The sequence below is a fragment of the Hyla sarda genome, chromosome 1 (genome assembly GCF_029499605.1).
Source record: "Hyla sarda isolate aHylSar1 chromosome 1, aHylSar1.hap1, whole genome shotgun sequence".
Taxonomy (NCBI): Eukaryota; Metazoa; Chordata; class Amphibia; order Anura; family Hylidae; genus Hyla; species Hyla sarda.
Window position 1 is genome coordinate 18,440,193 of NC_079189.1, and position 13,157 is coordinate 18,453,349.

The 13,157-nt window shown below is 42.4% G+C and overlaps 1 protein-coding gene across 1 annotated transcript in view; it reads right to left on the reverse strand.

Moving 5' to 3' along the window:
- Positions 1-7,150, reverse strand: part of NAGK (N-acetylglucosamine kinase) — a 29,015-nt gene extending 21,865 nt beyond the window's left edge. Inside the window, exon 1 of the mRNA XM_056552890.1 lies at positions 7,087-7,150. The gene's annotated coding sequence lies outside the window, so the exon portion shown is untranslated. The remainder of the gene's footprint in view (positions 1-7,086) is intronic.
- Between the last annotated feature and the right edge of the window lie 6,007 nt (positions 7,151-13,157).

Here is a 13,157-nt window from a genome sequence, read left to right on the forward strand (position 1 = left end):
GGACAACTATGCTCCTAATCTGGGGGACAACTATGCTTCCTAATCTGGGGGACAACTATGCTCCTAACTTGGGGGACAACTATGCTCCTAATCTGGGGGACAACTATGCTGCCTAATCTGGGGGACAACTATGCTGCCTAATCTGGGGGACAACTATGCTGCCTAATCTGGGGGACAACTATGCTGCCTAATCTGGGGGACAACTATGCTGCCTAATCTGGGGGACAACTATGCTGCCTAATCTGGGGGACAACTATGCTGCCTAATCTGGGGGACAACTATGCTGCCTAATCTGGGGGACAACTATGCTCCTAATCTGGGGGACAACTATGCTCCTAATCTGGGGGACAACTATGCTCCTAATCTGGGGGACAACTATGCTCCTAATCTGGGGGACAACTATGCTGCCTGATCTGGGGAAAAACTACCCGGCCCTCCACAATATTTTTAGTTTCTCATGTGGCCCCATGGGATAAATAATTGCCCCCCCCATTCCTCCTCAACCCCGGACATTCCTTAACCTGGAGCCGCCCGGGGAAAGGAGAAAGTGAAGACAAGAGACTGGTGAGACCTCTCTGCAAAATTGTGTATTTAATGCAGTGTTTCCCAACCAGGGTGCCTCCAGCTGTTGCAAAACTATTACTCCCAGCATGCCCAGACAGCCTTTGGCTGTCCGGGCATGCTGGGAGTTGTAGTTTTGCAATAGCTGGAGGCACCCTGGTTGGGAAACACTGATTTAATGTTTTAATGTGTGAAACTATCTGCTGCGCTCTGTATCTAATCCTGTCATGTGCGATACTGTCTGCTGAGCCTGTGTATCTAATTCTGTCATGTGGTATATGAGCCTGTGTATCTAATCCTGTCATGTGCGATACTGCCTGATGAGCCTGTGTATCTAATCCTGTCATGTGCGATACTGTCTGCTGAGCCTGTGTATCTAATCCTGTCATGTGTGATACTGTGAGCTGAGCCTGTGCATCTAATCCTGTCATGTGTGATACTGTCTGCTGAGCCTGTGCATCTAAATCTGTCATGTGTGATACTGTCTGCTGAGCCTGTGTATCTAATCCTGTTATGTGTGATACTGTCTGCTGAGCCTGTGCATCTAATCCTGTCATGTGTGATACTGTCTGATTAGCCTGTTTATCTGACGTTGCGCAGGGGGACGTCACTCGTCATCAGAGAGAGCCAGCGTTGCTGTCGCGCACCACCACTTCCGCCGCCGCTGGCATAAATAGGGTTTTGGTAGGTATTCTCTAAATGTAATTTTTTTTGTGCGATATAGGAAAATTCCCCCCACATATATATTGTATCCCTCCAATCCCCTATGCCATTTCTTAAACCCCCCTCCCATCCCCCATGCCATTTCTTAAACCCCTGATCCCTCAGCCCCTGTGCAATCTGGCCCCTCCCCTTTTGTAGCTCCACCCCCACATAGCCACACCCATGACCGGTATTTTTCTGAGGGAAAGGTGGCAACCCTAGTGCCCCATCACCATCTTTCCCACCGGAATGCAGCGGCACCCTGGTTGGGAAACACTGGTGGGCCAGACCAAATTAGGTATACGGCCGACAGAATGTTCTCCACCGCTAAACTAGGGCGATCTGTATTGTGACTTCACATTAGTAACACCTGTATATAGAGGGAGACAGCTTTGTGAGGAGCGTCACAGTCTCACTTTTTTAGAGCTGCCATTGGGCCTGTGCCTAGGCCATCAGTGCTGGGGGAGGAAAGCTATTAAAGGGGTATTCCGAGCATTATAAAAAAAAAAAAAACATTTTTTTTGGGGGGGAACACTCCTGATTAGATGACTAAGTGCAATGATCAAATGCCACACCCTCAGCTAGAGTATTCATGCATGATTAAAGCACAACTGCTGGGTTTTTAGCCCCCTACAATGTTGTTACCGATGTCCATAACATGAGTGTAACCTTTATGGGTTTTCCTCCTCCTTTTATAACTTAAAATACATTTATCCAGCGGTCAGGCACAGTCGGATAGGCGGGGCTTGGGGTACGCAGAGCCCCGCCGCCACCACGCCTATCCTCTCCTTTCAGCGCTGGGATCACTGTGCAGTAAGACGCAGCGCATGCGCCCCTCCCTTCCTCTAGTACTGCACCTGCGCAGTGAGCCCATAGGCAGCAGGAGCGAGTAATCAGTCTGTCAATGCAGGGCGGTGGCGCGCGCACATCAGGAGCTGCGCATGCGCGGTGGGTGCGCTGTGTCTTACTACACAGCGATCCCAGCGTTGGCAGGAGAGGATAGGCGTGGCGGCGGCGTGGCTTTGCGAACCCCAAGCCACGTCTATCCGACTGTGCCTGACCGCTGTATAAATGTCTTTTATAAGTTATAAAAGAAGGAGGAAAACCCATAAAGGTTACACTCATGTTATGGACATCGGTAACAACATTGTAGTAGTCTGGGGGGCTAAAAACTCATGACAGTTGCGCTTTAAAGGGGTTATCCAGGGAAAAAATGTATATATATATATATATATTATATATATATATATATATATATATATATATCAACTGGCTCCAGAAAGTTAAACAGATTTGTAAATTACTTCTATTAAAAAATCTTAATCCTTTCAGTACTTATGAGCTTCTGAAGTTAAGGTTGTTCTTTTCTGTCTAAGTGCTCTCTGATGACACCTGTCTCGGGAACCGCCCAGTTTAGAAGAGGTTTGCTATGGGGATTTTCTTCTAAACTGGGCGGTTCCCGAGACAGGTGTCATCAGAGAGCACTTAGACAGAAAAGAACAACCTTAAAGGGGTATTCCAGGCAAAACCTTTTTTTTTTTTTTTTTTTAAATATATATCAACTGGCTCCGGAAAGTTAAACAGATTTGTAAATTACTTCTATAAAAAATCTTAATCCTTCCAATAGTTATTAGCTTCTGAAGTTTTCTGTCTAACTGCTCAATGATGATGTCACGTCCCGGGAGCTGTGCATGATGGGAAAATATCCCCATAGGAACTGCACAGCTCCCGGGACGTGAGTCATCAGAAAGCAGTTAGACAGAAAACAGCAACTCAACTTCAGAAGCTAACAACTATTGGAAGGATTAAGATTTTTTAATAGAAGTAGTTTACAAATCTGTTTAAAGGGGTTATCCAGGAAAAAACTTTTTTTTTATATATCAACTGGTTCCAGAAAGTTAAACAGATTTGTAAATTACTTCTATTAAAAAAATCTTAATCCTTTCAGTACTTATGAGCTTCTGAAGTTAAGGTTGTTCTTTTTCTGTCTAAGTAATCTCTGATGACACGTGTCTCGGGAAACGCCCAGTTTAGAAGCAAATTCCCATAGCAAACCTCTTCTAAACTGGGCGGTTCCCGAGACACGTGTCATCAGAGAGCACTTAGACAGAAAAGAACAACCTAAACTTCAGAAGCTCATAAGTACTGAAAGGATTAAGATTTTTTAATAGAAGTAATTTACAAATCTGTTTAACTTACTGGAGCCAGTTGATAAATAAAAAAAAGTTTTTTCCTGGATAACCCCTTTAAGTCATTTCTGTGATCAAATTGCAATAAAAAATGGCCGACAACTCATGTCTGCCACATCAGCGGAAACAGGTAAGCACAAGGCATACACTCAATAGTGAAGAAAGAAAGTACGGAGGGTCCAGCACTTCATTGCAAGCAGCTTTATTGAAGATAGATCACACCATAAAAACGACAGTCGGTCAGACATGTTTCGAGCGCTTGCGCTCGAAACATGTCTGACTGACTGTCGTTTTTATGGTGTGATGTATCTTCAATAAAGCTGCTTGCAACAAAGTGGAAGGTGAGCTTGTTTGTTGCATACCCTCAATAGCCTATGCTGCTCTGTATTAGGGAAAGAAAAATCCCAGAGTTCTTCTTTAAAGGGGTACTCCGGCGAAAAACTTTTTTTATTTTTATTATTTTTTAAAGCAACTGGTGCCAGAAAGTTAAACAGATTTGTAAATTACTTCTATTAAAAAAAAAACTTAATCCTTCCTGTACTTATTAGCTGCTGAATACTACAGCGGAAATTCTTTTCCATTTGAAACACAGAGCTCTCTGCTGACATCATGAGCACAGTGCTCTCTGCTGACATCCCTGTCCATTTTAGGAACAGTCCAGGGTAAAAGAAAATCCCCATAGAAAACATATGCTGTTCTGGACAGTTCCTAAAATGGACAGAGATGTCAGCAGAGAGCACTGTGCTCGTGATGTCAGCAGAGAGCTCTGTGTTTCAAAAAGAAAAGAATTTCCGCTGTAGAATTCCGCAGCTAATAAGTACAGGAAGGATTAAGATTTTTTAATAGAAGTAATTTACAAATCTGTTTAACTTTCTGGCACCAGTTGATTTAAAAAAAAAAAAAAAAGTTTTTCACTGGAGTACCCCTTTAACGGCACAGGACGTATATTTACGTCCTGCGCCGGCTCCCGCGATATGAAGCGGGGTCGCGCTGCGACCCCGCATTACATTGCGTCGGTCCCGGCACTTATCAACGGCCGGGACCCGCGGCTAATACCCCACATCGCCAATCGCGGCGATGTGCGGTATTAACCCTTTAGAAGCGGCGGTCAAAGCTGACCGCCGCTTCTAAAGCGAAAGTGAAAGTATCCCGGCTAGTCAGTCGGGCTGTTCGGGACCGCCGCGGTGAAATCGCTGCATCCCGAACAGCTTGCAGGACACCGGGAGGGACCTTACCTGCCTCCTCAGTGTCCGATCGACGAATGACTGCTCCGTGCCTGAGATCCAGGCAGGAGCAGTCAAGCGCCGATAACACTGATCACAGGTGTATTAATGCACGCCAGTGATCAGCATGAGAGATCAGTGTGTGCAGTGTTATAGGTCCCTATGGGATAACAATGATCAGTACATGAGATCAGTGTGTGCAATGTTATAGGTCCCTATGGGATAACAATGATCAGTATATGAGATCAGTGTGTGCAGTGTTATAGGTCCCTATGGGATAACAATGATCAGTATATGAGATCAGTGTGTGCAGTGTTATAGGTCCCTATGGGATAACAATGATCAGTATATGAGATCAGTGTGTGCAGTGTTATAGGTCCCTATGGGATAACAATGATCAGTATATGAGATCAGTGTGTGCAGTGTTATAGGTCCCTATGGGATAACAATGATCAGTATAGGAGATCAGTGTGTGCAGTGTTATAGGTCCCTATGGGATAATAATGATCAGTATAAGAGATCAGTGTGTCCCTATGGGAGCTATAACACTGCAAAAAAAAAGTAAAAAAAAAAGTGTTAATAAAGGTCATTTAACCCCTTCCCTAATAAAAGTTTGAATCACCCCCCTTTTCCCATAAAAAAAATAAAACAGTGTAAATAAAAATAAACATATGTGGTATCGCCGCGTGCGTAAATGTCCGAACTATAAAAATATATTGTTAATTAAACCGCACGGTCAATGGCGTACGCGCAAAAAAATTCCAAAGTCCAAAAAAACGTATTTTGGTCACTTTTTATACCATAAAAAAATGAATGAAAAGTGATCAAAAAGTCCGATCAAAACAAAAATCTTACTGATAAAAACTTCAGATCACGGCGCAAAAAATGAGCCCTCATACCGCCCTGTACATGGAAAAATAAAAAAGTTATAGGGGTCAGAAGATGACAATTTTAAACGTATACATTTTCCTGCATGTAGTTATGATTTTTTCCAGAAGTGCGACAAAATCAAACCTATATAAGTAGGGGATCATTTTAACCGTATGGACCTACAGAATAATGAGAAGGTGTCATTTTTACCGAAATATGTACTGCGTAGAAACGAAAGCCCCCAAAAGTTACAAAATGGCGTTTTTTCTTCGATTTTGTCGCACAATGATTTTTTTTTCCGTTTCGCCGTGCATTTTTGGGTAAAATGACTGATGTCACTGGAAAGTAGAATTGGCGACGCAAAAAATAAGCCATAATATGGAATTTTAGGTGGAAAATTTAAAGGGTTATGATTTTTAAAAGGTAAGGAGGAAAAAACGAAAGTGCAAAAACGGAAAAACCCTGAGTCCTTAAGGGGTTAAATGAGTATTCCCATCACATCTCTAGAATATGATGCTCCAATGTAGGGCCTCAGCATGCGGTACTGCACCCCAGCTCCATTCAGCCATCACTTTACCAAATAGGACTCCCCCTGCAGGCAGAACACCTCTGCAGAGCATTGCACCCTTTAACAGTTGAAAAGTTCAGGGGTCTCAGGTCCGATTGAACATTATGCAGCAACCAGGGGGGGGGGGGGCGTGAGGTCAAAGGGTCATCGAGGCATTATTGATGAAGACGGTCATGACACCGCGAGCTGAGCTGTGACGACCACGTACTCGGGGGAGGCCATGACACTAAATCCCTTTTATCAGCCGCCCTGGGGTGAGAACCTGTAACATGGGCGATAACTGACCCTGCTAAAAACTCTGCCGGAAAAATCAATCGGAGCTCTTCAGGCTTATGTGGTGTTTATTATGTGACTGGCGCTCAGATAGGCGTCCATTAACCCTATGTGAAGGCAGACTGGGGGGCCCAGTACATATGTGTAAGACTAAGGCTAGGTTCAAACGACAGAAATTCCGCTTTCTAAAACGTATAGTGTAGTGAATGATTTTCCGTTCACAAATTCACACTTCGGAATTTGTGAAGCGGAAAATCCGCGTAGAAATTTCCGCCTGACGAAAGGCGGTGCTCTTTCTTCAGGCGGAAATCCGCGCGGAACACATTGCAGTCTATTAGAAACTGCAGTGTCCGCGCGGTCCTAGCGCCGACTGATTCAGCCGGCGCTGGCCGCACTCGGAATCTCCTCGCGGAAATGTTCCGCCCGGAGATTGCGTAGTCTGAACCGAGCCTAAGACTATGTGTATTGCTAATCCAATGAGGAGGCAGCAGGCGGCCATAACCCTACGGCCATGAAGGAGTTAACAGAACAATAATAAAGTGTATAACATATGGATCTATGACATCGGTCGCCATGGTTACATAACATCACATTGCACAACCCTATCGCGTTATCACCCCAACCCCTCTATAAAGCTATACGGTATTATACCGTCACTGTATTGTAAGTAAAATAAATAAGTATTCTTTGGGTTACGTACCCATTAACCCCTTTACCGCCCTAAACATTTGCCAAGAGAAATCTGCAGCTTTACCCCTATATGAGTGGTGCGGTTGCCCATAGCAACCAATCAGATCGCTTCTTTCATTTCTGAAGAGGCCTGTGAAAAATGAAAGAAGCGATCTGATTGGTTGCTATGGGCAACTGTACCGCTCTTCCTCTATCCGGAGTTTGATGAATCTTCCTCCATAAAGAGCCTTAGGGTGCGGAATTCCCACGGAATTACAAGGGCGGAATTCCGCGGTGTGAACTTAAAGGGGCTGTCCGCTGCCCTGCCTTCCGGAGCTCCACTCGCAGCGTCCGGAAGTTCAGTACTCCGGAAGCTGTGTACGGGCTTCCGTGTTCGAGGCCGCCCCCCTCGTGACGTCACGCCCGCCCCCTCAATGAAAGTCTATGGGAAGGGGGCGTGACATTAGTGTGAATCGATCTTCCGCGAGACCCGTTCAGACAATTCCGCCGCTGAAATTGTTCCGCGCAAAGAAAGGACATGTTCATTCTTTGCGCGGATTCCGCGAGCACCGCATAGCCGTCAGTGGTGACGGCGCAGTGACCCGCGGCCCTAGTGCCGAAGTGTTTTCGGCGGCGGCCACCAGACGGAATTTCTGCTCGCTGAATTCAGCGAGCGGAGATTCCACAGTGTGAACGCACCCTTATAAGGAAATTTCACCAAATACAAGGAGGGATCTTTGACAAATAATACACAGTATTGAAGGGGAACTCCACTGCCCCCCTAGCGGGCAGCGTGGGTCTTGACGTCACGGCCACGCCCCTCAAGACATCACACCACGCCCCCTCAATGCAAGTCTATAGGAGGGGGCGTGGCAGCCACCACGCCCCCTCCTATAGACTTGCATTGAGGGGCGTGGTGTGAGGTCACGAGGGCGTTGTCATGACCCTCGTAGCCCACACCCAGTGTTCGGAACAAAATGTACCGAACGCTGGGGCAGTGGAATAACCCTTTAAAGGGGTACTCCACTGGAAAACATTTTTTTTTTTAATCAACTGGCGCCAGAAAGTTAAACAGATTTGTAAATGACTTCTATTTAAAAATCGTAATCCTTCCAGTACTTACCAGTTGCTATGTTCTCCACAGGATGTTCTTTTCTTTTTGAATTTCCTTTCTGTCTGACCACAGCGCTCTCTGCTGACACCTCTGTCCATTTTAGGAACTTTCTAGAGTAGGAGCAAATCCCCATAGCAAACCTATTCTGCTCTGGACAGTTCCTAAAATGGACAGAGGTGTCAGCAGAGAGCACTGTGGTCCGACAGAAAAGAACTTCCTGTAGAGAATACAGCATCTGAAAAGTACTGGAAGGATTAAGATTTTTTTAATAGAAGTAATTTACAAATCTGTTTAACTTTCTGGCACCAGTTGATTTAAAAATGTTTTTTTTCCAGTGGAGTATCCCTTTAAAGAAGCACCCCAGGAAAAAAAAAGTTTTTGCTTAAATAGTGCAGCATAGACCATTATTAGAGAATAATGCAGAGGTTCTTGTGTATGCCTTGTGCTGACCTGTTTTGGCTGATGTGTGATGTGGCAGGTATGGAGTTTTCATCCATTTTTTTGTAATGATTTTCTAATGCTGCTTATATTTCCTATGAATCCTCTGGCTTTGCAGAGAGAGGGTGTGGAGTCTCATCACCGCAGTTCGCCTTATGAAACCAATCTAATCACCTGGCTAGACTCCAGTAATTTTGCTGGAAAGTCAGCTGACCCAGGACTGACCGCTTCCTCTGACACGTTAAAGGGGTACTCCGATGAAAACCTTTTTTCTTTTAAATCAACTGGTGGCAGAAAGTTAAACATATTTGTAAATTATTTCTATTAAAAAATCTTAACCCTTCCTGTACTTATTAGCTGCTGAATACTACAGAGGAAATTCTTTTCTTTTTGGAATGCTCTCTGATGACATCACAAGCACAGTTCTCTCTGCTGACATTATTATAATAATAATAACGCTTTATTTATTGTTGTCCTTAGTGGGATTTGAACCCAAGTCCCCAGCACTGCAAGGCAGCAGTGCTAACCACTGAGCCACCATGCTGCCCTTAGCATACATCTGCTATGCATGGTTGCTAAAATGGACAGAGATGTCAGCAGAGAGCACTGTGTTCGTGATGTCATCAGTGTTCCAAAAAGAAAGGAATTTCCTCTGTAGCATTCAGCAGCTAATAAGTACTGGAAGGATTAAAAAATTTTATTAGAAGTAATTTACAAATATGTTTAACTTTCTGCCACCAGTTGATTTAAAAGAAAAAAGGTTTTCACCGGAGTACCCCTTTAAGCAGTGTGTTCTTCTGTGGTCAGACCCAGTTACAATAATGTAATTTATGGATGAGAACCGAAGATTGCTGAACGGCAGCCGCTACGTGTGGGGGTCGACACGCTCCATTCCTGGGGAGAGTCGGGGCCCCGTACCGGAGTTCGCAGAGGATTCCAGCAGTCGGACCTCCTGTGATCTAAACCTTATCCCCTATCCTACAGATAGGGGATACGTTTTGGGAATTATATATCTCATTTAACCCCTTCTCTAATAAAAGTTTGAATCACCCCGCTTTTCGTATTTTTCAAATAAAATAATGTAAACATAAATAAACATATGTGGTGTCACCGCGTGCATAAATGTCCGAACTCTATTCAAATATAATGTTGATTAAATAGCACGGTCAGTGGCGTAAACATAAAAAAATAACAAATTTCAAACTGCTGAATTTTGGTCACTTCAAGTACCAGGGGGAAAAATAAAAAAAAAATTCTGCATCCTTAAGGGGTTAAGAACAAAGACTGGGTTTCCACCTAGCAGTAGTGTACAACGTAGAAAACTACCGTGCTGCAAAACGGGACGTATTTTACAACGTGTCACAATGTTGCAATTCACTCGTTGGCCACTGGGTGGAGCACATTTTTTTGTTTATGTTACTTTGCAAAATTGCAGCAATTTGCTGTAAAATACGTATAGATTGATCACGTAACAATTGGTGGAGCAGCAAACTACTGCTAGGGGGTTTATTACTATGGATTAGTATTTACTACAGATTATTACAATGCTTTAGTGACTGCAATTCGGTGATTAACCCATAAAGGACCAGTCTATCTTCATTCTTTTGCACTTTTTTTTTATTTTATGTAAATTATCTGTATAATTATTGTTGATACGTTACCCTATTTAAGCGTCACATGATGGGTTTGTATGCTTGAAAATGGCCGCATTGGGCGACTGAAACGTTGCATCTTGTTGGATGGAATAAACGTCATCATTTTTCACTTTTCATCTGGAGTGCGGCAGTATTGTCTTCTACATAGCGCTTAGTGCCCGCGACCTGCCCGTGGGACTGCCTGCACCCCCCAACCTTCTTACTGGGAGTGCTGCGCAACATTGTTTGGATATCTATCTATAAATCTATCTCATATCTATCTCATATCTATCTATATATCTATCTATCTCATATCTATCTATTTATCTATCTATCTCATATCCATCTATCTATCTCATATCTATCTATCTATCTCATATCTATCTATATATCTATCTATCTATCTATCTATCTCATGTCTATATCTCACATCTATCTATAAATCTATCTCATATCTATCTATAAATCTATCTCATATCTATCTATAAATCTATCTCATATCTATCTATCTATCTATCTATCTATCTCATATCTATCTATCTATCTATCTATCTCATATCTATCTATCTCATATCTATCTATATCATATCTATCTATCTATCTCATATCTATCTATCTCATATCTATCTCATATCGATCTCATATCTATCTATCTCATATCTATCTATCTCATATCTATCTATCCATCTCATATCTATCTCATATCTATCTATCTATCTATCTCATATCTATCTATCTATCTATCTCATATCTATCTCATATCTATCTATCTATCTATCTATCTCATATCTATCTCATATCTATCTATCTATCTCATATCTATCTCATATCTATCTATCTCATATCTATCTATCTATCTCATATCTATCTATCTATCTATCTATCTCATATCTATCTATCTATCTCATATCTATCTATCTATCTCATATCTATTTATTTATCTATCTATCTATCTATCTATCTCCTACTTATCTATCTATCTCATATCTATCTCATATCTATCTATCTATCTCATATCTATCTATCTATTTGGTGGGACGGTCCACGCTATTTGGCGCCAAATTTGCAAGATAAGTACCCCATAATTTCATAGTTTCATATTTTCATTTATTGCATCACAGCTGTATAGCTTTTCATGTTCTATCTATATACTCATGTTTTATCTATATACTCATGTTTCATCTATATCTTTGTGCTGGCAGTGTGCTGCTGTATTCTCCTGTTGCTATCTCATATCTATCTATCTATCTCATATCTATCTATCTATCTCATATCTATCTATCTCATATCTATCTATCTAGCTCATATATATCTATCTATCTCATATCTATCTATCTCATATCTATCTATCTAGCTCATATATATCTATCTTTCTCTAAATATATATACATAAAATGACAATTATTTACAGGTAGCATATTGTTGTACATAAAATGTATTGATTCATTTTGTAAAATAAAATAATTAAGAAGGTAAATAAAAAATTATGGGGTAAAGCTGTACTTTGGGGCCCCCATGTGACTGCTGCCTCTGCTATCTGTATAGCTAAGCCCCTGTGTGATGGGCAATGTTCTCCTGGAAACCTTGGGTCTTCTATCATGTGGATGTTACTGTGACACGAACCACCTACCGGACTATTATACAGATAGAGTCCCCCCCTATGGCAGTGGTCTCCAACCTGCGGACCTCCAGATGTTGCAAAACTACAACTCCCAGCATGCCTGGACAGCCAACGGCTGTCCGGGCATGCTGGGAGTTGTAGTTTTGCAACATCTGGAGGTCGGCAGGTTGAAGACCACTGCCCTATGGGATTCCCTAATGGCAGTGAGTTCTCCCAGCAGGATAAGCTATATTTAGGATAACCTCAAAACTACACTTTATGCCTGTGGTCTTCAAACGGTGGCCCTCCAGATGTTGCAAAACTACAATTCCCAGCATGCCCGGACAGCCGTTGGCTGTCCAGGCATGCTGGGAGTTGTAGTTTTGCAACATCTGGAGGGCCACCGTTTGAAGACCGCTGCTTTATGCTAACCATGCTGGTATTGAAGATCGTCTTTAAAGGGGTATTCCAGGAAAAAACTATATATATATATATATATATATATATATATATATATATATATATATATCAACTGACTCCAGAAAGTTAAACAGATTTGTAAATTACTTCTATTAAAAAATCTTAATCCTTTCAGTACTTATGAGCTTCTGAAGTTAAGGTTGTTCTTTTCTGTCTAAGTGCTCTCTGATGACACGTGTCTCGGGAAACGCCCAGTTTAGAAGAGGTTTGCTATGGGGATTTGCTTCTAAACTGGGCGATTCCCGAGACAGGTGTCATCAGAGAGGACTTAGACTGAAAATAACAACCTTAACTTCAGAAGCTCATAAGTACTGAAAGTATTAAGATTTTTTAATAGAAGTAATTTACAAATCAGTTTAACTTTCTGGAACCAGTTGATATATAAAAAAAAGTTTTTTCCTGAATAACCCCTTTAAAGTATTATCCAACTTCCCACTAGGTGGCGCCATAAGCACATGTCCACGTTATTTCTTCGCGTTCACCACTAACAAGGTGTTTGCCTTTCCACTGCCTCAAATCTCCCAATACAAGAGATCTTTAGATTTTGTGCCCCTTTTACAGTTACAGTTCTGTATTCTCACTAGAGATGAGCGAACTGACAGTAAATTCGATTCGTCACAAACTTCTCGGCTCGGCAGTTGATGACTTTTCCTGCATAAATTATTTCAGCTTTCAGGTGCTCCGGTGGGCTGGAAAGAGTCTCCTAGGACTGTATCCACCTTTTCCAGCCCACCGGAGCACCTGAAAGCTGAACTAATTTATGCAGTAAAAGTCATCAACCGCCGAGCCGAGAAGTTCGTGACGAATCGAATTTACTGTAAGTTTGCTCATCTCTA